At 36.5% G+C, this 26,335-nt stretch overlaps 1 protein-coding gene across 7 annotated transcripts in view; it reads left to right on the top strand.

Moving 5' to 3' along the window:
• The window catches only part of FAM49A (family with sequence similarity 49 member A), a 54,506-nt gene that overhangs the window by 5,682 nt on the left and 22,489 nt on the right, over positions 1–26,335 (top strand). For all 7 annotated transcript variants that reach the window (XM_021390764.1, XM_021390766.1, XM_021390762.1 and 4 more), the window contains exons 2-3: positions 10,907–10,957; positions 12,815–12,879. The gene's annotated coding sequence lies outside the window, so the exon portion shown is untranslated. The remainder of the gene's footprint in view (positions 1–10,906; positions 10,958–12,814; positions 12,880–26,335) is intronic.

Below are 26,335 nucleotides of genomic sequence, written 5' to 3'. Positions count from 1 at the left end.
GTGCTTCTATTCTTATATGAACTAGTAAATCTAAGAAAAGCGTAGATTTTGGAGAAGATAAAGTCCAGAATTTGGCAAGTATGCTGTGATTACCTTCCAAAAAAAGTCTTTATTTTGGAGTGAGGACATAATGTGAGCGTAGTTTGATTCAGTGGCCTGACACAGTCATCTGAGATGCTTTATGATGTCCACTGTATCCATCCTTGCGTAGAAGATTCAAGAAGTACAGCAGACCCGTGTCCTGCTTGGTGTCATGTCTGCTGGGGAGGCAGGGTATTATGAGTTGATGCTGAGGATATTTCATTTGGCACCAGTTGTCTACACAGCTGAAGTGAGCCCGGTAGTGTAGAATCATAGAATGGCGTGCATTGAAAGGGACCTTAAAAACCATCTAGTTACAAACTCTAAAGACTACTGTGTACTAAGATTACTCTTTTATAGGCTGAATGTGGTTACACTGAGAAGTAGTGGGAAAGGGTGTTTTTCTTGTTTTTCAAAGGCATTTCAAAGAAAACTTTCTGTTTTCTTTATTGCCTGTGTATTTGGTACACAGCCTGATCGTTCTCATTTTCATTTTACAGCAACCCCACATTAAGTTTGGGAGGTTAGCCTGAGTTAATGGCTTTCTGAGAAGGGAGCAGAAAGTGTGTTTTCTGGTTTCTCTTATGCATATTAATAGTGGGGAGCTGTGGGGCAAAACTTCGTTACTATCAGCTGTTAGCTGACAGGGAAATGCTGAGTGATGGTGCTACTTCTGGAGCTGATCCACGTGATCCTATCTCATGTAAATTGATTCCAGAATAGTATTTAAATAGCCATCATAAGAGAGATGCGGTGGTATTTATCGTTTGGTTTGTTATTTGGTGCAGATGATTTGCTGTTTCTAGTTTTTTGGAGGTTTTCTGCTCTGGGAATTGGGGGAGGGAAACATTTACTATAATAATTCTGAGTTGTGCAAACCTGTTTATGTTGTAAAAGACTAGATTGTTGAATCTGTTGTACTACATTTCCAAGAAGAATCTAGTTTTGTATTGACTATGCTTCCTCCTACCCACATCTACATAGTCTGACTTCTTGTACTGCATTGTTTGGTAATTTTACAATGCCTGACTCGAAATCATCTGTAGATTGCTGGTGACACCTTTAGTTAAGGATTTCATGATGAATACAGGCATCTTTGGAAGTTTCTGGAAGTAAGGTTTTAGCCATCTTCCTAATAATTGATTGGCAGGAGAGGAAATGGGAACTGGTATTTGGCAACCGTTCTTCCTATATTTTTATTATTAAAGCATAAATACTCTGTAGGACTGGAGCACTTTCCTCATCCTCTCAAAATGCTATAATAAAGCTGAGCTCTGTAATATCAATTACTGTGGGAACGGTTTGTGATTCCAAATGAGAGCATGATTGGGAAGCTGGAAAATGAGTCTCTCAAAATGTGTTCCGTGCTCTGAATACATGAGAGATCTTGTTGGAGTGCGGTGCTGCTATCTACAGGGTTTATATTTTTAATTAGAGAAGATACTACAGAACAGTAAGTGGATTTTTTTATCAACACCTTTTGTATTTATGAGGAAAATAGGAAATATTTCCTAATTTTGAAGTATTGTGGGGATATGCTGCCTGTAGAACAGATTTGTATTTCTGCAACTAGTTAAGCATTCAAATTTTGTATCCAAAAGACGTGGAGGGAGCATACATGTGACAGGCCTTAGAAGTATAGATAATCTTTCTGTCCATGTTTATACCGTGAGACAAAAATGATTGTGGTCTGACTCCTTAGGCCTTTGTTTTGCTGTGGTTTTGATTCATTACAGCACAGACAGTATCATGTTGTCCTTTACTGAACTAAAAGTAAATCCGCCTAAAAAATCCCCTTTTGTTCTGCTGCTGAGGAACACTGTGGGCTGCCAAATTCTGGCGTCTGACTCACCACAATCGTAATAAAGTGTTTGTACTTCTGCAACTGCAGTTATTCAATGTTTTCTAATATATTTATAAGGCAGAGGGACACCTACACGTTAAAATACTACTTTTTAAAAACGTATGCTTTGTTTATACTGAAAAAAACATTTTATCAAAAAATGACTAAATACCTACTGTTAACACTTAAAAGCTTCCCAGGAGTAAATAATAATCTTTAACAATAATCAAGACAATATTTTTAACGCATTTTCATTTTCCATGTGATAGCAGTGATAGACTGTTTTGCCAGTGGACTTCATAGACTTCAAAAAAAAAAAATGTGGGATAATTTTAAACTCCTTCCAGAACTCTGCTGTCTTGGCCATCTGATCTGACCTGAGAATGATCTGATAACTGGGAAGACTGTTTCCTTCCTTCAAAAAAAAGAAATAATAAAAAAAAAGCTTTAAGGACAGAGACTGACCTGGCCAGTGCTTATCTGTGTTATTAACTTCGGTGCGTGGGCTGCAACCCAGCAAGTGTAACTCATGTAATTGAACTCAGTTGTTTGCAGGGTGAGTTCCAAGCAAAGCAGTCAAATAAAACTTGGGATGATTGCTCATCAGCTGAGGAAAAGAAGGTGGTTCTGAATCAATGGCAGGTTTGTGTAAGGCTGCCAAATCAAGTACCTGATTGCACAGAGCATGTCTGCTATCCTCCTGGCCTGGCTGATGCGCCCATCTGCCTGTTGCTGGAGAGGAAATGGGAATCCTTAGCAGCTTCTTGATCTTATTACCTGTCCATGGTGAGGAAATGTGCTTTTTTATTTCTTGATGCTTTAGCTTTTAATAGGTAGGCATCCTCTCATACAATTTAGAATTTTAGCTTTTGTGATTAGCAGTGATTTCTTTCTTCTTACTGATAAAAGAACAACACAGTTATGTTGGTTTTTTTTTTTTTTGCCTTTTTGCTTGATAAATGAGAAGTGTTGTATGTCATTTACCTTTCCTGAGTTTTGACCTAATGATATTTCCGTAGTTTACTTGAAAAGGCCAAACTGCAAGTTGGATCATTTGTGTCTTTCTCCACCTCTGCCCTTTAGACCCATGGTTGGTACTGAACAAAAAATAAAGTGTGCAAAACTGAGAGTGGGTGCTGGGCACCAAGGCAGCGCACAAAGCGTAGAGAAATACATGAGTAGAAAATACGATAGTTCACAGGAATGCATTTTAATTGTTGCTCTGAGTCATACTATCACTACAGCTGTTTCCAAAAGAAGACATTCATATGCTAATGATAGGACATTCATAAGGAAAGAAGACTTTAGATAAGCAAATACAAATCTATTACACAGCCTCTCTCTTTTAGTTTTTAATACGTTATCTGGTTTAGTAAGCATGAAATATTTTGTGATGTAATTACATATGCCATAAGAAAATGGCAGTTGATTCGTGGTACACCTCTTTCGGGGTATATATTCTTAATTCACTTTGGTGGGAAGGAGTGAGTAGTATTACAGCATTGAGCTCGATTCACGTGGCAGTGCAGTCCTGCTTGTGGAGCTGACTTCCTTTCCCCTTTTTTTTTTTGCCCATAAAAGGAGAAAAGTGCTGCCATATGACTTGCTTCAGAGGGAGGATCATAGAAGGAGGAGTTGGGGGGAGATTATTCAGGTAGCTTTGTTTGTTGCAGTGTTTCACGTGTTATTAGACATTCTGCTTTCCATGTTTAATTTCATTTAACTGTCAGAGTACATGGTAGTATTTCCTTCAGCTGAGACTGAAATAAAACATTTTATTAGAATAACTTTTTTGGTGTTTGTGTGTTTGCTACATGGATGAGAGATTCTAAAGGGAGGCTGAATATAAATGTATTTAGAATGAAGAAGAAAAAAAAAAATTCTCTGGGATTAGGCTGTTCTCCGAACCTGCAGAAACGTTCCTTTCCTGTTGGTGCCGTCTTGTGCCAGTGGCTGTAGATAGGCATGCCTAAGTTTGCTGCTTAATTTTGCTCTGTTAAAAATTTCTTCTCCAGTTGTCAAGAGAATGAAACATTCAGGGGATTCTCTGAAGACATGCCCAGAAATCGAATGTAGAAGTCTCAGTGATTTTCCAGGACAGAAGGTGCCCTCTTGCCCTGCAGTCTTAGGGTGACTTTCAGCAAGAGTCTGATTTCCTTTTGACACTTTCTAACAAAAAACATCATCCTCACATTGATGAGGGCAACGTTGTCACCACAGGGTGAAGACAAATAACAGCTCAAAAGAAGTCCCATCAAGCTTCCGCTATGATTTACCCAGTAGTGTTTGACTTCTCTATGTTTCAGTGTGCAGCCAGAACCAGTCTTAATCTGTCACCCCCAGCCATGCTCCCTGCTGATCTCCTAAATGTACTTTCAAAGCCATCTCCAAGTCAATCCGTAGTATTGATTTACATTGGTTCCAGCCAGTTGTACATTCCCTTTACTTGCTGATGCTTTGAACCAATTTGACTTGGAGGCATCTAAATTAGCTATCTCTCTTTAAGCTCAGTCTAATGCAGCATATTTTATTAGAAATGACAGCAGAATGGATCTAGTTGTGGAAGCAAAATATTCTTTTCTTTGACAGCTTTGAAAGGAAGAGCTCTTTGACCTAAGCGTTTACTTTTTATGGAAGAAAAACTTTTTTCAGGGACTCTGAAGGCAACGGGAGAAAAGAAATTGTTGGTATTGAGCAGTTATCTCATAGCTTTGTCTTTTTTCTAGTGTTGTCATAGGTATTCTGGACTGCACATCAGAGGAAAGCAGAGAAAAAGGACCAGAGTAATTTTGGAGTTAAAATCACATTTTCTTTTTCTGACAAGCTGGTTTAATACATTTTTTCCACATCAGAACTAGGATTTAGGCCAAAATCTGTGAGAAACAGATGCCTGCTTCGTGCCAGCAATGCAATTGTCACTGAGATTTAATAAGTTTGTTACTTCGCTTATGTGGGATGGCTTTTGTTGTGTTTTAGGTTTTTTGATTGTTTCTTTTGGAAGATCTGATCGTTTTCTGGTTAATTGGAGTCTGATCTTTGTGCATGTGCTCATAGAATTCACTCATGTCACTGATGGGGTAGATGTGGCATCTCTCTTATCTCTTTGAAAGACAATAGCACCTATAGCTCAAGGTTCTACAATTAAAGTACTCCCAGGTAAATGGGCATAGAGGAGTTCAGTGTCTGGGACTATTACACTGGGCAGAGGACAAGGACAATAACTTTATATTTCAGAACTCAGTGAACCAGACTGGCAGCCAGTCCTCCAATGAGTATCAGTGATGGGTTATGGTTTCACAGAATAATAGACAGTTTTGCCAGTGCCACTCCATTTTAAGGCCATTTCAAGGTAAGCAGAGCTGAGATTGGGAGAAGCACGGATTGGGATAATTTATAGGTATGCAGTTATGAAAGATATGCACATCTTTGCACTCAGTGTATTTTTTCATTATTTTGTGACACTGGGTAATGTCGCTTACACCTATGCAGAGTTTAAAACACAGTAATTCTTCCTTGATATAACATTCACGTCCACTTTGTGCCAGAGTAGTTAACGTTTTCCTTTGGAAAATTTTTATATGTTTTTGTTGTGTTCACAAAGACTTGTTGCTTGTGTTTTTTTATGCAAATTAAATGTAAATGGTTTTGATTTGCATTTGCATGTAAAGTAACACATTCTGAGTTTCTGATTTAGAAGAAATTTGTGAAGGTACAGATGAGTTTGTGAATTAATGAAAAAAAGCGTAGCTAATTATTTCATGAAACACTTACCTTGCACAGTGTTTGAATTGTTTCCTTGCTGCACGTTGGCTACTTATTGGCAGAGCTGGGCCCACTTTGTGCTAGCTGACAGGCTGGACCAGTGCTCTGCTGGCAGAGATCCAGGCTTGCTAAAAGGAAGAAGTCCTATGCTCATCTTCAGTCTTACCTGAACATAAAAAAAAAAAAAAATCCAAAACCTAGAGAGTGCTAATTTTCACCTGTGCTGTACATAATACACCTGGAAAAAACAAATACTCAACTGTTTCATAAGTATTTCTTGACTTGAAAACAACAGCAACCTAGGTGAAAGTGGAATATTAGAACTAGAACCTATGGTGCCTGGAGAAGGTGACCTGTCTATTCTGAAATACATTGGCGACTTATGGAATTAACTTCTGAAATGAAGTTCTCCAGGAGCAACTGGGAACTATAATCACGATACTTGTTTATAGTAGGAACTAAATAAGGAATGGATATGGCATGCGCCTGTTTGTACTGTTAGAATTTTAGTACTGTTCGTGACACACTTTTGTCCTTTGCCAACTAACACTCTCCCACATCATGCCCAAGCATAGTTCTGGGGTTAGTATAGACAGTGGACCATTTCCAAAAAGCTGTTTGGATCTGACCGGGCTGTTCTGGAGGGACAGGATTTTAATTGTACAGCCACAAGCTGTACCATGCTAGCTGGTGCCAAGCTCTGAGTGTGCCTATTTGCCCCGCTCTGATTTCTTTTCTGTTATATATGCAGCCTCAGATCCTGCTTTTCAGGAAGCTGGGATGTGGGAGCTCCTTTGGGAAAGCAATGGCAGGAGTTTTTCCAAAAAAAAAAAAAAAACAGTCAATCTGAAGCTGAGAATCTATCTAAAAAGCTGGAAAAAATAATCTACAGAAATTTTAAACCTTAGAATAATTGAGTTTCATATTGTTTGTATGAGAAGAGCCCGAGAGAATGAAAAGGTAATTAGTCATTTTGAAAGTTATATTTATAAAAAATATATATGAAAAATAATGGTCTGCCATTTTAAATCAAAATGAATAAATTAAATGTAAACAGATGGCACTTGCATTGTCCTCTGACAAGAGGACATATATCCTGATAGTAGTGTAAAACTTACCCCTTTCCTAAACTTCATCTTCTGTTAACCAAAGTAGCAGTAACAACTTGCTAATACTAACCCGAACTTGAATGATTTAAGTTTTTCCAGGGAAATCTGTCTCAAGAAAGTGTTTCAACTCTCTTTAATTGTCTGATTGCTTCTTGTCAAGGAGATGTGAGTCTAACTTTGTATTTTGCAAAAACTAGTGGGTTGATTTCTTTATTTTATATATTTATTTATTGTCTCCCAGCCTCTTTGCTGTGTTCGTAGCTGTGTGGGTAGCGAGGGCTGCCTGGTGAACTCAGCACTTGTCTCTCCACCTAGGATGGACCAAGATTAGAAATCTGTGGTCCTGGTCTACAGGGAGGCAGCATAGTGGATGCTGCTTCCTGGGCTGGGAATTCCTGTTGTCAGTGATGGCTTGAGGTTGTGTGGAGAGAGCATCAGAACCTGGAGCAGTTGGCTCTGCTCTGTGGTGCGAACTGCCTCAACTGAGGGCCCCATCTTGCCCTCCATCTCTCATCTTCATGCACAGTGTTTACCTAAAGTTGTAATAACCCTGTGCTTCTCACTATACACATTGCTGTTTGTTTGTTGTTTTTTTTTTCCACAGAATAGGGAGATTTGTAACTTCATTTTGGAACATGTACCTTCTACTTTTTGAGTAAATGAGTTCTGAAATGTGAAACAATACTGCAGTTGCATTGTTACAAGAGTCTGGCCTCTCTGTTACACATGATGTTTTGTTTAAGTCCTGTGTTTCAACTTTGAACTGCAACTTTTTGTAGCCTGTTCTGTGATGCGGCTTTGCTTGGCTTGGTATTTGCAAGTAGAATTAACACGGCATCTTCACTATTAATGCTTTATTGAATCCTGATCATACAGTCTTATTTCTTACGCAGCAGGAAACTTTCAAAGTGACAGCTGTGTTTTGCCTTAAGTTTGAATCGGTTGTGGACTGTTACTGCTCAAATCTCTGAGTGTGTAATAAGCGTTAGCACCAGCAGGTCCCCCAGACTACTGCTCTGTCTTTGTGCTTCATTTCAGAAATGCCTTTTAACTAAGGATAAATCGACTTGCTAGGTTGTACCAAAGCAGTGTAGAACTTTTTCTTCTGCGTTAATCTGTGATGATTTTCCTCCTTGTTGACATCCTTCCTTTAAATTGGCATTAAGAGTGGTGTTTTTTTTTTGTTTTTTTTTTTGGCTGAGGTTCCATGAGTAAGCAGCAGTGTGTATTTGCTTCTGTGCATTTTTATTACGCTGGTGTTAAGGAAGAGATGACTTTCTTTTCTTCCTGACGCAGGAATTCTCATGCTGAAAAGAACAGTTGCTCAGAAACATGTTTGTTCGCTCCATTTGAGTCACAGTGTTGTAGGGAATATACTGCTATTCACTTGTTAACATTTTTAAGGTGGTGTCCTATGATTCCCCTGGCTCTCCTCTGGAAGGCTCTGATACCAATCTCTGATTGTTTGTCTCCACTTCTAAAGGAACACTGTGTTAAAGAGCAAAATTGGAAAATTGGAAGCGCTTTCAATTAGAGTTGTTTATTTTCTCTCTCCCATAGCACTTGCTTTCCCACTCAGTGGCATCTCGATCAGCCCAAATGTTTCAGTAAACTTGCCTTGCGGGCCATTCCATGCATTTATTGCTAGCTGAACAAGATGTGCCTCCTGGCATCTGCTCCTTGTTTATTAAATGCCTATTGCATACCCCTTTGTTGTGTTAGCTTTACTAAACTGGACTGGCATTGTTTTCCCTAGACAGTTAATTTTTAAAAATTTTTATTTTTATTTAGGATTGAAGGATATTTGCATATCCATAGTAAGTTTTTTAAGAGGTTAAAAAGGATTCCACAATGTAAAGCATATTTTGTTAAAAATCTAATGCAGTGCTAGCTGGTAACTGAGCTGTACTTAGGGCAGTAAGTGTGAATAGCAAGGCTGCTGTCATTTTATGATTACGTTGAGCAGGAGGTACTTCGTTATAGTTGTTGGGCTTTGTTTCAAAAACTTGTTTTTTCTGTATAAAAATGTATTTAGACTTCCTAAGTAACTGCTCTAGTCCGGCCAGTCTGTAAGCTTCTAGTGAGGAAGCTTTCAGCCTGTTGTAGGAGAGCTTCTTTTTGCCTTCACTGTTCTGGTTGGTTTTTGTTTTGTTTTGTTTTGTTTTGTTTTTGTTAAGAGAAGTTAGATAACAAAACAAATTGGTCGGACATGAAAATATGGAAATGGTCAATATACTCATAATTCAAGAAAAACTCACTTACCTTTCTGTATGTCTAGGTTTCTTAGTCTAGTCTTAGATGTCAAGGTTTCCAGTTCACATCACCCATACAATTAGGGATGGCTCCTGTTCTGAACATGGAGATTTTTTTAAAGCAATGCAGTTATCTTGTTTTGCAGTACACAAATTCTGAAGTTTGTCATGTGTTTTATCTTCTGTTCTTACATCGTAACATTCATCACTTCTCATTTCTTACAGCAGCTCTTCATTCCATATAGATTAGATTTTTTTTTTCTGTCCCAAGGATTCCAGCAATTCTTTATCTTAATTTGGAAGAATTGTTCTAGAATTGATTGATTTTCCTGAAAAAAAATTCTGTTCAGATCTTTCAGTAGAATTCTGACAGACGTGTCCTATACATTTAGAGGGGATGTAGTAGTTGTTGACTGTTGAATTGTGAACTTTGTTGTCCTCTTTTCATTTAATATTTCGAAGAAGAAGTGGGAATTTAGCAGCTTTTTTTCCTTCACTAAGGCACTTTTACTTCTGTTTTCTTTCTTGTGGTAATGGGTTGTGAATTCAATTAAACTGTGTTGCCCCTGGCATCAGTGGCTGAAAATTTCTGTTTTTTCAAATTGATTTCTCCTGCTGATGGGTCTAATAAATACAGTTCTGCAGACGCCTATTTTGGCATGAGATTTTTAATTGATTAATTAATGTATTTGTTTAGAGTTAAGGTGCTTATCTATCAAATGTTTTCCTCCCCTTTCTCAAGCTGATTTAGGATCTTTTTTTGTTGATGTTACCGCTCTCCAAAGCCAGTTAATACTGTGTCAGAATAGCCTGTGCTGGACCTGCCCTTTCAAAGCTAAACTCTAGTTTTTGTTGTTGTTGTTGTTGTCAACAGGCATCCAAGTTTCTCAGTCCTGTTTCTTTACCTGCACTGATTTTTTGTGTGTGTGTTGTTTTTTTTTTTTCAGTCACTGTGTGGAATCCTTTCTTACTGTATTCATCCATTCTGTTCTACCAGTTTCGCTTTCTTTCATCCTGTGTAGTGAATTGCTTTGTTTCTGTTTAACATGAATCTTGCTTTATTGTTGCTTGACCACTCTTTTCAGTTACTCTTAATGACATGAAGTTTGGAAAGTAGCTGGATGTTTAGTAGCTGGGAGTTAACATGAAGCCGTAAATGGGATACCCTCTTTGAAACCTTACCATTGTTGCTCACTTAGTGCTGAAGCTACTGAATCCTTCAGACTTGTCCTCAGTGACAGTGGGTCAAGAGGAAAGGGGTGATGACTTCATGCATCTTTAATCAGTAAAGACTGTAAAATTATGGTAGCTGGTGCTATGCCTTGTAGGGCTGGAGGGTAAAAAAAATTTCTGTTACTCTGTCATTGCTCCAAAGGAAATTGAAGTTTTCTGGGTTCTGTGAGGGTGTTTCCAGACTCTTTTCTGTCCCCAAGTCTTCCTGTTTTGCCTGTTCACCGATTCCTCTTTCTTGGCTTCTTTCCCACGAGTTGTGAAGTTAAAATAGTAGAAAGGTTTTATCAATTCCTATTATTCAGTTCCTTGTAACTCTCCATGGAGACAGTTAAAACTGCTGAGAGTCTAGTCCAATTTAACTCTACAGGATCTTCCTAAGCTCAGTGTGAACTTTCCTTTGCTATCCTAATCCTGGGAACAGTAGTTCACTATCCTGGTGCGCTGTACTATGAGATAATTGACCTTTTACTTTGGGGATAATGCACAAGAGAAGATACGTTCTCACTGCTTTTTAAAAAAGGGAAATTACTATAATGTTTTAAAGGCATTTAACTTTTTGATTTCTTTCTTAGTAATTTAAACTTTCATTAATAACAATTCTTTTGAACAAATTTTAAAATTCACAGATTGCAACCTCTCTCTAAGTATCAGGAAGGCTCTGGATCATCTTCAGCAAGGTAGGAATCAACTCAGGTACTTTCAGTCTTGCACAGAAGCTGTTGAGCATATTCAAATGTCATAAATAATATATGAATACACAGCCTCCTTTGAATGACATCTTGTTATACAGTTTTACTGTTGCACCTAACTGCTGCTTTCAAAATGCTTTGTGGGTATAATACTCTCGTTTTGTGGCTTTAATTTGTTTATTTTTTTATAGAACAAAAAATGAGAATTTTTCTTTCTGTGTACTTTCTTTCCTTAATGCCACTGTTTGTTTTGAGTCATGTCACTGTTACTATTAGGTTTTCTGTTTGGACTTTGGGACAGAATTGGCCTAGATTGAACATGTTATTTTTTCTCATCTCTCTTGAAGTCCTAATATCATTATTATTTTGGCCCTTTCCTGCTATTTTTTCAACTCTTGACCACATTCCCATCAAACTGACTCAAAAATAAATTCTATACACCCTCCATTGCTACAGAACTAGAGAGAATTTGCAGCCAGCAGCAAAATAAAGGAATGCTGAAAATACATTTTTTTTTCCCTAGAGAAGGGGAGTTCCCTGACTTGACCAGCTACTAATTGGTATAAAGGTTTGTTTACTCAAAGGAGTTATTCCTAATTAGTTCTCTGTGTGGGTGCTGTACTTGAGAAGTTAGTGTTTCGTTCTGATTTAATTTAATCTGTCTTCATAATGAATTATTGTAATTTGTAGTGAGGCAATTAGTTTTAGGAAAAAAAAAAAATATATCTGTGCTACATCACTCCCTGAGCTTCAATAGAGAGTTCTTCTTCAGAAAGTGTAGGAACACTCTTATTTTTTGAAATGAAATGAACAAAAATCCATAGTTAGCTACGACTACAATCATATTTAATCTGTATAAATACAGCCACAGAAACATAACTGTGGAATTTTCCATACCAAAACTTAATTCAACTGATTTATGGACCTGATGAACTTGACCTCTGTTTTTCCATAGTCATTAGAATAGTGAACGAGAGTATTTGTGAAGACTGTTTGTGGAGCCACACTAGCAATATTGAGGGCATGGCTGAAATGGAAGTTCACTTCCAGTCTTTAGCAGATTACTTTCTCTTAAGTTGGTTTCACCTTTTTACTTGGAGCAAACTTGTACTGCTGTAAATTCTTTTATTGAGAGAGTTGTAGAAATGATGTAAGAGCCAGATTTTGGGAGTAGTTGTCCCTGTAGTTCCTTATGAAGGACCTGGTCCCCATGTGTTTTTTTCAGCTTCCCTCCCACACATTTACAGAATGAAATGATCAGTGTTGATCATTTTAAATTTCATTCTTTATCTTGGAAATGTCAGAAGACTGGAAATGTCATTTATGAATTTACATCACTTTACCTAAACTTCTTTCAATGTAAATATTGCTCTAAATAAATATAGCCATAAATAAGTAAGCCATTATTTATTTAGCGTGTACATACAGCTATACACTAAATAGCTGTTATAATGTTTTGGAAATGTGTTTGCATTTTCATTATTTCATTGTTATTTCTTTTAATTCTTAATGTAATTCATACCGGTACCAGTGAGCATTGTACAGCCACAGGAATACAGTCTTGATAACTGCACGTTATAAAATCCAAATTAAATTGAATTTGTTCTGAAGAATTATACAGCATAAAAATTAAGCTAACTATCTGACCATTTCAACCGAGCAGGATTTTTGAATGGAATTACCTTATAGATTTTTAGATGCTTCATATTTCATTTCTAAATAGTAATTTCAGTTTCCAGTTGATAGAATCTGGTGTATTTACTTCTAAAATATATATTTTTTTTTTTTCTGAAGAGAGAAGGAAAAGCAGTTTTTTGTGTGTAATCTTGATTTTTTTTATGACAGATATTGAATGTTTTGCATCAACACTTTGGATTTTCGAATGTGAATTGGAACTACTTTATTTCCAGGTAAGATATAACTAAGTGTTTGTGTTAAGTATCTCCTTTCTTTTACACTGACTGAAAGAAAGCCAAGGAATGCAGTGAGCTAGACTTTACTGTGTATGAAGTGTTTGTCTTTGTTAAATGAGTCTACTTTTACTTGAGATTGAATAAGAGATCATTTCTCATGAACTTTTATTTTCCTGTGACCTGCTCTTCATGATCTAACTGTATATAGAATTTAATTTTATGATGAAGTAAGTACTTGCTTGGTTAGCTTGTTGCCGTTACACATGATGGTTCAGTTTGGTCTGCCCCTTCTGTTGTGTCATCACCTGTACCCATCTGTGATGTTTGGCTTTAGGGAATTTGCTGATGAAAATCTGTGTGATTTTTCAAAGGCTTCTAGAAGGATTCACTGCATCACAGAATCGTAGGGGTTAGAAGGGACTTCTAGAGATCATGTCCAACCCCCCTACTAAAGCAGGTTTCCTACAGCAGGTTGCACGGGTAGGTATCCAGACAGGTCTGGAGTATCTTCAGAGAAGGAGACTCCACAGCCTCTCTGGGCAGCCTGTTCCAGTGCTCTGTCACTCTGACAATAAAGAAGTTCTTCCTTGCATTAGTATGGAACTTCCTATGTACCACTTTCTGCCCGTTGCCCCTTGTTATATTATTGCACGCTGCCAAAAAGAGTGTGCCCTAATCGACTTGACTCCTGCACTTCAGATATTTACAAACAGTTATGAGATCCCCTCTCAAGCCTTCTCTTTTCCAGACTGAACAGTCCCAGGTCTCTCAGCCTTTCCTCATGTGGGAGATGCTACAGGCCCTTAATCATCTTTGTGGCCCTCCACTGGACTCTTTCTAGAAGATTTCTGTCTTTTTTGAACTGAGGAGCCCAGATTAGTTTTCTGACAGCTTCGACTCTGAATCATCTCACTGTAGAATCAAACAAGTACTGATATTGACACAAGGAAATCAGTGCTAGTATTTGTGGCATCAAATTGTTGTATTGACTTTACTGTATCCTTCTTGCTTGCTCTCTGCTCCAAGAAGTTTCATGCATGAGAAATAAGATGAAGTTGTGAACAGCTGCCATCTTCAGTAACTCAGGACGAAGTAGAGGATGATAGAGTAGAACTGAAAGGTTTTAATAGGTAGATGGAGTCATAACAGTTATCACTGAAGATTTTCTTCTTCGTAGTCAAATACTGGAAGTCGTGCCGTTTTAGCTTACGAAGATCAGTGTGGAAAACTCACTCTAACACTTCATGTATGGCCAAGTCAGTGTCAGTCATGATTCCTGTGCTCAAAGGCCACACATTGCTGGAATCAGTTCTGTCGATTCTGACCCAACACACAGCTGTTTGCCAGCATGTTCTACACTGCTGGGAAATGTGAAGCAAACATGATATTTGTGCTGGGCTGCTGCGGAATGTAACACTTAAAAACTTAGACTAATATCTTAATTTTTTTAAAGAAAGTAAGTTGTCAAGAGGAATTACCAGTCATCCAGTGGTTTTAGAGAGAAGGAAATTTTGAAGTATGGAGAGGAGTCTTTAAGCTGGCTGTGCTTTAGTGAATGCTGCCATTAATTCAGCTGTTGTGAGAATCATCCAGAAAGAGCTGCTGTGGGCAGATGACCACAAAGACTTTAATTTGTGGTAGGCAAAAAACCCAACCTGGCAGCAGTCTGTGACTGGCTTTTTATCAAAGGAGGTTTGCAGTACCCAAGTGACCCCAGGGAATCAGTGGCAGTCTATCAAAGTAAAGGTATTTGCTAATTATGTGGATGTTTGTTCAAGAGCAACAAAGCCACCTGCAGAGGACTTTGGAAGGTTTAAAGACTCATTAATTTAAGGACCACAAAGGTTTCTGTTGGAAGTGGAACCAACGTATTTGAAAAACAGTATTCCAGTTTCATTTCACTGGGTGGTTAAACAAACCCAGGTCCACGGTGGAAGTGGATGTGAGACTGAATGGAATAAACCTATCACCTTTGATAACTTATGCACTGTAGGAAGTTATTCTTATCTATCTTGCAAATTAATTATATGATTCTTGAAAGGAATATAGACTAAAAAAATGAAGTTGCTGTACTTTATTTTCACTCTTTACTTTCTTCTTAAAAGGGCCTTCCAGCCTTCTGTCTGTCTTTTACAGTCTTGTAGAACTCCAAATAGGAATTATGCATATGACATACCTATTAAACGTTATGAAGATAGTGTTTCAAATATAATTTAGGGCCCATTCAGCTTCTTAAGAGAAGGAGGATCTTGCTGAGCTGGTGAGGAGAGGATCTCAAAAATGGCTGCTCTTCATGGGCTTATCCATGCAGCTGGAGAGGGACTGAAATAAGCTGAAGTACAGGGCAAGGAGATCTTAAAGACAGGAAAAGTAAAGCGAAATGAAAGAATAAAGGGAAAAATTGTAGGAATGCCAGTGAATACTATAACGTGGTAAAATAAAAGGAAATAATGAAAAGCAAGGAAGGTGAAATGAGGAAATAAGGATTTACTAGATTATTGATTTTTTTTTAATTCAGTCCATAGAAAACTAACAGCTTTACAGTGTAGTTCATAATTCTTTTGGTAGGAACTACCACTGGTAGAATTTTTTTTTAAAATTTTTAAGCTGATAATTTTTTGAAGTCCTAATTTTTTTACAGACGTTGAGATAATTTTTTATTTTATTTTATTTTTTTTCAAAATTAACCCATTAACTACTCCTTTAATGACCTGAAAGATTCACTGTCAGGAAAGATAATGACAAAATGCAGACTGTGGAAGTGTCTAAACACTTTTCCCCAAAATACATTTCTGAGAATGAAATATTAATATAACAACAGCAAGCCCAAAAGAATTTCTAAATAAGAATTTCTAAATATTACTACAGCAGAAGCAGTTCTTTGTGGTCATAGCTGCAAGCTGTTTAAGCTGTGCTGAAAGTCTTGCATGCTAAGATTTTCCACCTCTTAGTGCAGAGTCTTGTAGGTTTTTTAATGAGCCGTATCTCTTACAACTAGTTCAAAATGTGTGACATGAAATGGTTCTAATTTTCTGTAATTTGAATTTGCTTATAAGATTTTTTTAAACTGTTCTCAGAAATGCTTTTGTGTGTATATATTCATGTGTATCTATTAACATTTTTTAAATGACCTTGGGGGTCAAGAGAATGTGGAGTGGGAAGAGAATAAACTAGATTTCAATTTCCTGTTTTCTAAGAACATGCAGTGAAGTTTCTTAATTAAATAGTAACAAATGTAAGTTGATGATATTGTTCAGGTCTTTGGATGGTAAGAAAATTGTTAATAACCAGTTGACAAAAATCACACATGATCATTCTCTTCCAAAACTGTTGTGAGTGGTTAAGATGGAAATAGTGTAGGGAGAACACCTTCATAAATTTAATCTAATTCAGACAATTGATTTAGATGCCTGTAGTGCATTTTGGAGCTGTGTAAGGAGTCAGGATTGATTCGTAGGTGCCAAAATTACTATCTAAACTGAATCTCTGGCGTCAGTTTTCAGTTCGCAACAACTGTGTTTTTAGCACCTCAATTATGGTCACTTTTTCACTGACTTTTCAGGTACCATGATAGAAGGAGGACCAAACTGTAGAATAGCTTATGTTCCAGAACATAATCCAAAGTTTAGAAAGATGATAATGTTTCACAACTGTTAGTGTGAAGTCTTTGTTTGTTGTCGTGCTTGTGGGATGTCTTGTGTACCGCATCAGGTAGAACGGTGTAAGAAATAGTTTTCAGTTCCGATTGCTTTAATTCATTATTGAATATTTACAAATATAATGCATAAATGTGTTTCATGGAGAAGTGTGAAGAAATGTACCGTACAAAATATAGTTCTTTGTCTTGTGTATTTGTCAGACATGTTTTACAAAGAGATGAGTGCACCCACCTGTTCCTCAGTCTGAAGCAGCTTTAGATCGCATTTCTGTCTGCAGTAACAAAGTGTGATTCAGTCAGAATCCAAAATTCAGATGACTTTCCTGAATTCTGCATTTGTAAAGGAGGACAGTCTCCTAGCAGATGTTAATGATGAGGTGTTCACTAATTTACAGTGATGAAACGTCATGAAGTTCTTGAAAAGAAGGGTAGAATTTCTCAAACATAGCAAAAGCTACACTTTCTGTTGACTTTTCCGGAAACAAAGGTTCTGATTTTTCACCAACAGCAAAAAGAAAGGCCTTAATTCATTTAATAAAAACTGCTTCAAAGGGATTTTTCTGATATTAAAAAAATTGCAAACATTTTTTTGCAGTGTTCACCTTCATTAACACAACTTGCTGACTTCCTTCCTCAGCTACAGTTCTTCCTACACTCAGAGGTCAGAAAAGAGCAAGATCAACAAGCCACACATCTGGCTGTCTCTCTTTCCAACTGGAACAAAGAAACAATTTTTTAAATGACTTTTTGAGTTAATTGTAAACAATTTGGTTTTGGAGTCTCTGACTTGCAGCAAATGTTTGTTGTAGGCGGATGTAGGGAAAAAGGACGATGTCCTAATGCAATTCCTTTGTGACCAGTGAGGAAAAAAATTACTTAAAAAAAAAAAAAAGTCTCCTTCTAGCATTGAAGTATGTTCAGAATTTTGAGTGCATGTATAGGACATTTCTCAAGCTTAAAATGCATGCCTTGAAGTTATAAGGAGAGATGAAAGTAATTGCATATTGCATTTTCCTGTACTCTTTTATACAGCAGTAGTGATTTTTTTCATTTTATTTTCAGCAGTTCCATGTGCATGTACAAACTGACAGTGATAAAAGTAGGGGGACAAACAATAGAATAAACCTATTTTAACATGAGAGTTCTCATCAAATGCATTTTTCTTGTATTTATATTTCTAAATGCGTTTGCTCTAATACACTTCTCTCAAAAAACTATCATTTATCATTAAGTAACATTTTGAAAACTAATGCTTAAATAACTACTAAAACCTAACAACCATTGGAAAGGAAGAAAAGTATGTATTATTTTTTCATACCTTTCAGCATCAGTTAACATCAGTTTATCTGGTCTATAAGATTGACTTTTTAAAAAATAAAATGTTTTATCTAAAAGTGAAGTAAACATTGGATGTGTCTTCTGGTGTTGTTAGATTTTACAACTGGAAATACTAAATTATTGGCGTACCTCAGTTCTGAAATCCCAGCTACTTCTTAAATACATTGTTATACCCTTATCAATCTAATTTGTACTTGTATTACTCCAGTATCTTGGTTTATTTAGTATGCCTTTCTCACATGATAGTTTTATTTCTGAGCTGACCATTCTGCTAGATATTTGGAGATGTCTAGGCATGAAGAATAAATTGTTAATGCTGATTCACTAATACATTTGACTGTTTGGAATTATGCCTAAATTTCTGACAAACGTAACTAAAATCATCCAAAATAAATGTTTTCCGTCAGTTGGTTTCTAGGAGGAAAAATCAACTGTATTATGATTTTTTTTGTCAAATTTACGTGTTTGAGTTGATAATGCCACTTAGTGGATAATGACCTTAACTACAGTCTCTCCAAAAACAAATCAAGTGTCAGAAAGTTATTGTTCTTCTTGTAGTTTTTTTTCTGGCTAGAATCTGCTGATTGTTGCGTGTTTTCAAAGAACCTTCTGTTCTCCACATTTTATGAAGTTCGTGGTAGTCAATTCAGGTTCTAAATAAAATGTATTAAAAAGTGAGAGTCATTTATTACGGAATATTAAACTTAGAAGAAAATATCTTATTTGTCTATTTAATTTAAAATATTAAATACTCTTGTTCCTCTTGTGTTCATCCTTTAGTGAGTGAAATGTAGTTGGTAGTAAGCTGATTATATTGGTGTTTTAAGAAATTTTTTTTTTTTAGCATTTGTGGTTGGAGGATTGAGTGGCTGGGCAAGCTGTGACCTTGAAGAAGCATGTTTTATTTAATTTCATGTTTTTCTGAAGTGTTCTGTTGCACTGCTGTCATTATGAAGTAAGTTGAATTAACTACAGTAAAATACCGATCGACTCAAAGGAGAAGGAAGAAAACATCGTGAAATTTCCTGTAATGTTCCAGTGCTTTATTATAGATTGACTTAAATTTTCATTGACTTAAATGACTACAGTTTTTTCTGAAAATTTCTATCTTCCAGTTATGACATTTGTCTGTCACAAAATTGGAAATAATTGAGGTTTTTTTCTGCCTCACCCCATCCTTCAAAGAACTCACAGTGAGGAGCTAGCAGAAACCTAAGTTCTATGGCTCTGAGCTGAAATCACAGACTTTTTTCTGTGGCCAGAGCAGAAAGAGCATGACCAGCAGGTCAAGGGAGGTGACCCTTCCCATCTCCTCTGCCCTGGTGAGGCCACATCTGGGGTGCTGTGTCCAGGTCTGGGCTCCTTAATTCAAGAAAGACACGGAACTTGTAGAGAGAGTCCACAAAGATGATGAGGGGCCTGAAGCATCTCCCGTATGGGGAAAGGCTGAGAGGCCTGGGACTGTTCAGCCCAGGGAAGATGAGACTGAGGGGTGATCTTATCATGCCTATATGAATATCTAAAGGACAGATGTTAAGTGGATGGGGCCAGGCTCTTCTCAGCAGTGTGCGGTGACACAAGGGACAGCGTGCACAAACTGGAACACAGGAGGTTCCATAGGAACATGAGGAAGAACTTTGCTGTCAGGATGACAGGGCTCTGGATCAAGTAGACTAGAGAGGCTGTGGAGTCTCCTCTGCAGAAAACTCGCCTAGACATTTTCCTATGCAACCTGCTGTAGGGAACCTGCTTTAGCAAGGGGTTGGATTTGATCATCTCCAGAGGTCCCTTCCAACCCTTACGATTTGGTGATTTTAGGATTTCTTTATCTCACTTCTATTTAGGTGTGAATGGAAAGTTAACTGAAAATTAAAGGAAGTTCTTGTGTCCTTTTTAAGTAAAACTTACTGAATTCTGCTCTAAACCTAATTATAGTGTTTTTTTCCATAGTTCCTAGTTCAAAAATGCACAAATTGCCTCTCAAACAACACAACTCAAAAAAGGCAGTAAAAACTGTTGGATACAGCTAACTTCCTACATTTTGATTGCACAAAATTGGCATTTTTAAGCTAGTGTATCTCATCCTGTGCATCTAGTTTTCAGAGACTACAAAAGGAAAACCAGATTTCTTCTTTTTCAGCTTATAGTCTACTTCTAGACTTCAAAAAAAGCAGTGCTAATTGAAACTGGAATAATTGTAAATGGAATTTCTGTTTGTATTCTGTTCACGTACTGTCAAAGACTTGATGTAGCATGTGTAATGTGCAAGTTGAGATGCCTTGTTCATAGTGCTCACCAGCCTCGTGATTTCACGAGGTTAATAATACACCATTGAATGCTTCAGGAAAAATGATGGTCTTCATAATTTTAAACGTAAATTTATAGTTGCTTTTAAGCTAAAGTATGAGTTAAAGTAAGAGGGAAACCAATATAATGGGTTTTAATATTGATACTCATTCTGAATTTTGGTTATTAAAGTACTATTTTGATTAGTTCGGCTTTAGTTAGAAAAGGAAGTAAAGAAAGAAGGTAAGTTCATCCACTGTTACTGTAGCTCTGGTCCCTACAGAAATTCAGTTCCACATGTGCGTCTTCTGTAGAAGTAAGTTAGCACTTCAGTGAAGTGCTAGAGGTTCAGTGCAAATATGAATTAGTAATTACATCTAGACTAATAGTGGCATCTTACTTAAGCATAAGGATCACAAGCATTTCTGATAAAACATTAACTGACTAGTTTTGCGCGTATGTTTTCATGCGCTTTGTGTAAAACTTCTTGTTCTTTCATAGTGCAGTACCGTACAATGTTGTGCAAATTAAAAACACTCAGGTGTGTCTCCGGTTGAGATTTCCATTCAGACAGTAGGGGGCACCACGTCACCAACAAAAGCTTCCTGGGCTTGTGTTATCTTTATTCAAAGCGAAGCCATGTTGAATGAGCAAACGTCTGTAGTCTGGTCTGTGAGTTTTAAATGTCTCCTTTACAGGAAATCCACTGAGTAGCATTGTAGGGTTGTCAAAACAACTGTACAATGTTCACTTTTGTGCATATGTCTAACTTTGCTCACATCGTTGAACAATGCTCTGTTTTCTTTGTATAATATGCCTCTATAGGCATGTGCATCTTGTAATGTGAAGGGAATAAGCTGTTGTAAATGAACTTGTGATTAATCATCATGAAAATTTGTCAGCTAAGTAAAAATAGATTTTATAGGGAAGTAGAATAAAGTCACTACTGTGCATTGATTTTATTGTCTTAATAAAAAGATACTGTACAAATTTCATTGCTAAATTAAGAGTAGCTTCTAGTAGTTATTTAAATTAATTATAGTGAAGCCTGTCAGGGTCAGTCAGTATGTTGTTTCAATTTTCATTTGCACTATCTAATGGAATTTCTAATTAAAAGAATGGAGTTTTAATTCAGCACCATTCACAGTACTCTTCCCTTATTTGTCACGGTATGCAAATAGAAGATTTGTTAACATACCAAAAAAAGTTGCAGCACAAAAATGTTTTTGGCATTCTTTGTATATAAAACATACTACTTGGAAATGGATTTACTAGAGGATGTGCTCCTTGAAGTGTTAGCCACAATGCAAAAGTATTAGGCATGATACAAAATTAAGAATCTCTTTATATTTCCATAATTAAGAGGGCTAATATACTTGCCTATTAACTGAATGTAATTTTTAAGGCAGGAATGAGAGTTAATAAAATAATATCAGAAGGAATTAAAAGATGACACAAAGCTAATTAAGCTAAAAGGAAGAGCTACTGGAATTCTTGCATTTCTATAACTCCTGTCAAATTACAGATTACACTAATGCTTTGGAGAAGATACATTTTTCAATATATTCAATATAGTCCCCCATCCCCTAACCCTGACTGTAAGACTAATCTTTGTAAAACTGGAGTTTAGTTCTTTTCTACTCTGCTTTATGTTTAATTTATTGTCCAGTATAACAATGAAGTAATTTTTCCTCAGCTTCTCTGATTACCAGACCATCTGCATTTGTAGGCTTTTGTTCCAGACACTTGCACTGGATTTTCTATGAGCATTCGATGAGCATATGAAATACTCTGTTCAGCGTAGCCAGAAGGCTGAAAAATTGAAAGAAGTTAAAAGGCAGAAAGAGCAGCAATGGTTGTTCTTTTCTGTTTCTGATTTTTCATATGAGTCCTGTTTCTCATCCTGTGTCGAAGACTATATTTGATCAATTGTAGATTTTTCATTCAAAATATCCACACATGTTGAAAGCAGATACTTTTTGAAACACCCAAATCATCAGGTTTCAAAAAGATGGTGTGGTTGTTTTATTTTTCCCTCTTTTTGGTTATACTTTTTGTGAGAGAAGACAAGAAGGAAATTCTAAGAAGATGAGGATGACGTGGCTGTGACTTTTCTATCTTAGAATATTTGTGAAATAATAAGTTAAATTCCTCCTGGAAAAAAAGGAAATGGTTTTGTTTTGAAGGAAGAAGATCTTAATGCTAGCTAAGTCTGTTCTGCTTCTGTTAAAGGCATCTCTTTCCCATGTATCAATTTGGTAACCATTCCTGCTTTGCTTACCTGATATCATCAACTGATGGAGGCTCTATTTATTGAGTGTGGGGACATTGATCCCCTTTTTGGTGTTTAAGCATCTGTGGAAGTTATGCAATGAATTGGATTAAGGTTACTGTACTTTGTACATTCAGGTGTATCAAGTACAACGGTAATTTCTTCATTTCAAATATAATTTTTATTCTAACTATTTCACTGGCTTCCAGTCTTTTTTATTGATCTGTAAATCAGAATACAGATATTTTGGTTTCCTGGTTTTCATTCTTTCATGGTGGCTCTTTTTGACATAATACGCTTTGAAAATACATAGGTGTTCTCTTCAAAGTATATTCAGATGTGAGGGTTGGCATGTTGAAAAATCCCTTAAAGAAGCTGCAAGTTCATCCGAGGTAATCCTTTTTTTCGCTTTTTGATTTTAGTGAAGCCACAAGCCAAGCTCTTAATCCTTAGGGCTACAAATACTCATATTCTTGGCCAACTCTTCTAACATTTTGTGATTATTTAAAAATCCATTTGTCATTACAAACCATTTATTATCTTCTTCTGACTTGCCTCACCTTTCTTGTAGTTTTTAATTGTGTCCTGCAAGCTACCTATTAGTTGACAGTGAAAGGTCTTGGCTTGAAGCATTATTTATCTAGGAACTATTATAAAATAATTGTTCAAAGCAGAAGCTGTTCTTTTATCTTGGGTTACTTTCACCTTGAGCAACATTCTACTCTTATTCCACATTTCACTTTTTTGCATGCGTTTTGGGGGATGGAGTTTTGTTGGATTTTTTCTGTGTATATCATCGCCTGAATACGGAAGGTGAGACGCTGTTATTTCTTTGCTTATTTGTACTGCAGTCCCTCTGTGTGCCCTCACTGTGTGGATGATTCCAAGGACTGTATATTTCCAGTTTCCTTGGAGTTAGTCTTCCGCAAGTGCTTTAGGAGAGTAAGTGTTTTTAATATGTTTATTGCAAAGGATAAGAAGATGCAAAAGCAAAAACGTTAGTAATAGAGTTGGCAAATGTTAGAAGTGATTTCTTAAATCTTCCTTCCTCTCCCAAACAAAAAATGAGTGTTACGAGTTTTCTTCAGAAAACAAAATGTTATAATTGCCAAGAAACTTTGATGATGTTTAGTCAGCATTTTTTCATTATAATTTTATTTTGTAATTTAATAAAACTGTTTTCAAAGTTGTGCAATTCTGCATCGTTCCCTTAGAAGCATCTCAACAAACTACATAGGTGAATATCACGACAACTTGAAATTGGGCTTTCGATCTAAGAGATCTTGGGTTCAGATGGTGCTATGTTTTGTTTCGGTTTTTATATAACAGTTAATTATTCGAGCAGTAAGGTCAGTTACACTGCTTTAATGATACTAATAAGCTTAGTACACTACAATTCCCTCAGACTGTGGATTTGTGCATATATCAAGGTAGCTACTCCATTAGAAGTCATCATTCCTAATTACTGATTGCTGCTCCTGAGCTTGGGAGTCTCTGCTTCTCCTGAAACTCCCAGCGGAGCTGCTCATGAGAACCCTCCCACTCCATTTAGTTAGGGTGATCGAAATGAATTTAAGCAGTAGGTATTTGCTGATCCAGCTCATTTTGACAAAAGCCTTTTAGACTGTGTTTATGTATGCAGACAGGTTTAGGAAATTATATATGCCAAAGAAGCACTGATGAACAGAGAAGGGTTGAGCTGATGAATGTGTCCTTTTTCACTAATACAGTGTTAAAGTGCTTTGTATGTCTACATGTAGCTCTAGTGATACTGCTGGTTTTGAGTTTGTACTGATGTAAAGTAGTCCTGTAAAGTCAGAAGGAATAACTTTATTAAAAGTTATTACTTCCTAGCAATGTCTATAATATTGTAGCAATCCATTAAAAATAATGCAGATCTCCACAATTCAAAGTTATGACTTAGAGCAGTAAATATGCAAATATTTTAAAGAAGATCTTAAAAATAGTTTAGCATTTGACATACAAAATGGAGTTGCTAATACCCAGTTTGTGAACATTGATTACAGTTTCAAAACAGGATTTCAGTATATTTGAGAATGTAGATAACATCCATGTCAGTTTTGAAGGATTGAGTGGTGGGGCAGGGGGCTGTGTTGGCATTTATTTATCACAATTCAAAAATAAATTGATTGATTTACTGTAGGAGAAGGAATTTATAACAATACTTCTAAAACGTCTAAACTAAATTAAATTTTAGGAGCAAAGGGATGCCACAGAAAACCAGCCTGTGGTATTTTAGTTCTGAAGCTCAACGCTTTAAAAAATGCTACAGAATAATGATACATGAAACACAAAGTGCTAAGTCACGCTCTTGTTCACAAATTTCTCATGCTTTGGTTGTATCTGTGTGCAACTAATTAAATGTTGATCACTGAATACGAACTAACGAGCTTGCAAATGTCAACAGTACTTCAGGAAAGTATTTTCAGTATTCATAGTTCATATATTAGAGCAAGCTTTGATCATTTGCAAAAGTAGACCATTGAAAATGCAAACATGTGGTGTCTGCATATCATCATTTTTAAAGCATACTGATAAAAGTTTATATTCGGAGGGATTTGGGCACTAAAGAGAAGCTGCTGTCGTTGAGGAGTATTGTGACAGCAATGTTTTTATGCATGCATTGAGTCTTATTTCAACATTTGAACTGATTTTGGAGTAAGTAAAAGAAAATGCTTTCCAATTTAATGAAATGGAATTTTAAACTCTTAAGATTAAGCCTTTCTAATTTGCTACCATGCATTAGCTGCATATTTGCATTTTTGTCACAACTGTAGTGTATGTACGTACTGACTCAGAATTTATGTCATTAAATACTTTGAAATCTCACTAGAAGTTAGCATGGAAGTGTCTTGCGGTTCCTGAGGTTTGAAAAACATATTTCCAGGGAAAGACAGTTTGAAAGATCTAAGCTGTGGAAACAGCAAGCTATGAAGAAATAAAATAATGCATCTTGGGGCAGAGGAATATGCTTATTAATGTTTCTGTTAAGATGAAGATTATTTTTCTGATGCGGAGTTAAAAACATAATATTGAATGATGAATTGTACTCAAAACTAAATGTTAATTGGAACTGGACTTGCTTTTAGTTTTGCTTTTAGAAAGCCAATAAGGAACTATTTTGAATCATTAAAAAATGAAGCATATTTATTAAATGTTTGAATCATAACTTCTTTTTTTTTTGGTCTTCACTATCGCTTATTTTTCGGTTTTGTGTATATTGAAAATAGGTAATGTCAAGCCACTGCCTTTAAGATCATTGGAAAATGTAGTTTAATGCTGAAAATTGGTATAAAGTTTGTATCTGGGTTCTTGTTTAGTACTTTTAATAGCTGGGTTAGTTTTCTGTATGAGGATTCTGGGAAAGGGTAAGAAAAGGAAAAACAAGCTGAAAAATATAGTAGGAGTTCAGGAAAAATATATTAGAAATCTCCACAGCCTGGATGTGATACAGTTCTCTAAGAAGGATCTGAAACCAAAGATTGGGCACATGACCTGAAGCTATTCAATGCAAATTAGAGTGCTTAGCCTCATTTTTGGCAAAGGGAACAGCTTTCTTGCTGTTGGAAGCATGCTGTCAGCTAAACCAGTCTCCGGATGCAGCGCTAACTTTGACAGTAGAAGAAATGATTGGATTCTCTCTGAGGACTGAAGGCAATGAGGTAAGGTATGGCTTAAAATGAGCTGAAAGTGAAGAATCCAAACTGAGTCGGTAATTTAGATTGTGGTAGTATTTCTTAGTAATATAAATTGTTTGTTTCAGGGTTACGAAAAGGAAACTAAGTATATGCATATTATCTTCCTTGCCCTAAATGATGTTGATAAAATGCAGTGTTGCAGTGTGATGAGGTGTTAAATTACTGAGTATACAAGGTTTA

The sequence above is a fragment of the Numida meleagris genome, chromosome 3, assembly GCF_002078875.1.
Source record: "Numida meleagris isolate 19003 breed g44 Domestic line chromosome 3, NumMel1.0, whole genome shotgun sequence".
Lineage (NCBI taxonomy): Eukaryota > Metazoa > Chordata > Aves > Galliformes > Numididae > Numida > Numida meleagris.
Note: the sequence above shows the minus strand (reverse complement) of the source record. Positions and strands in the feature narration are given on the sequence as shown.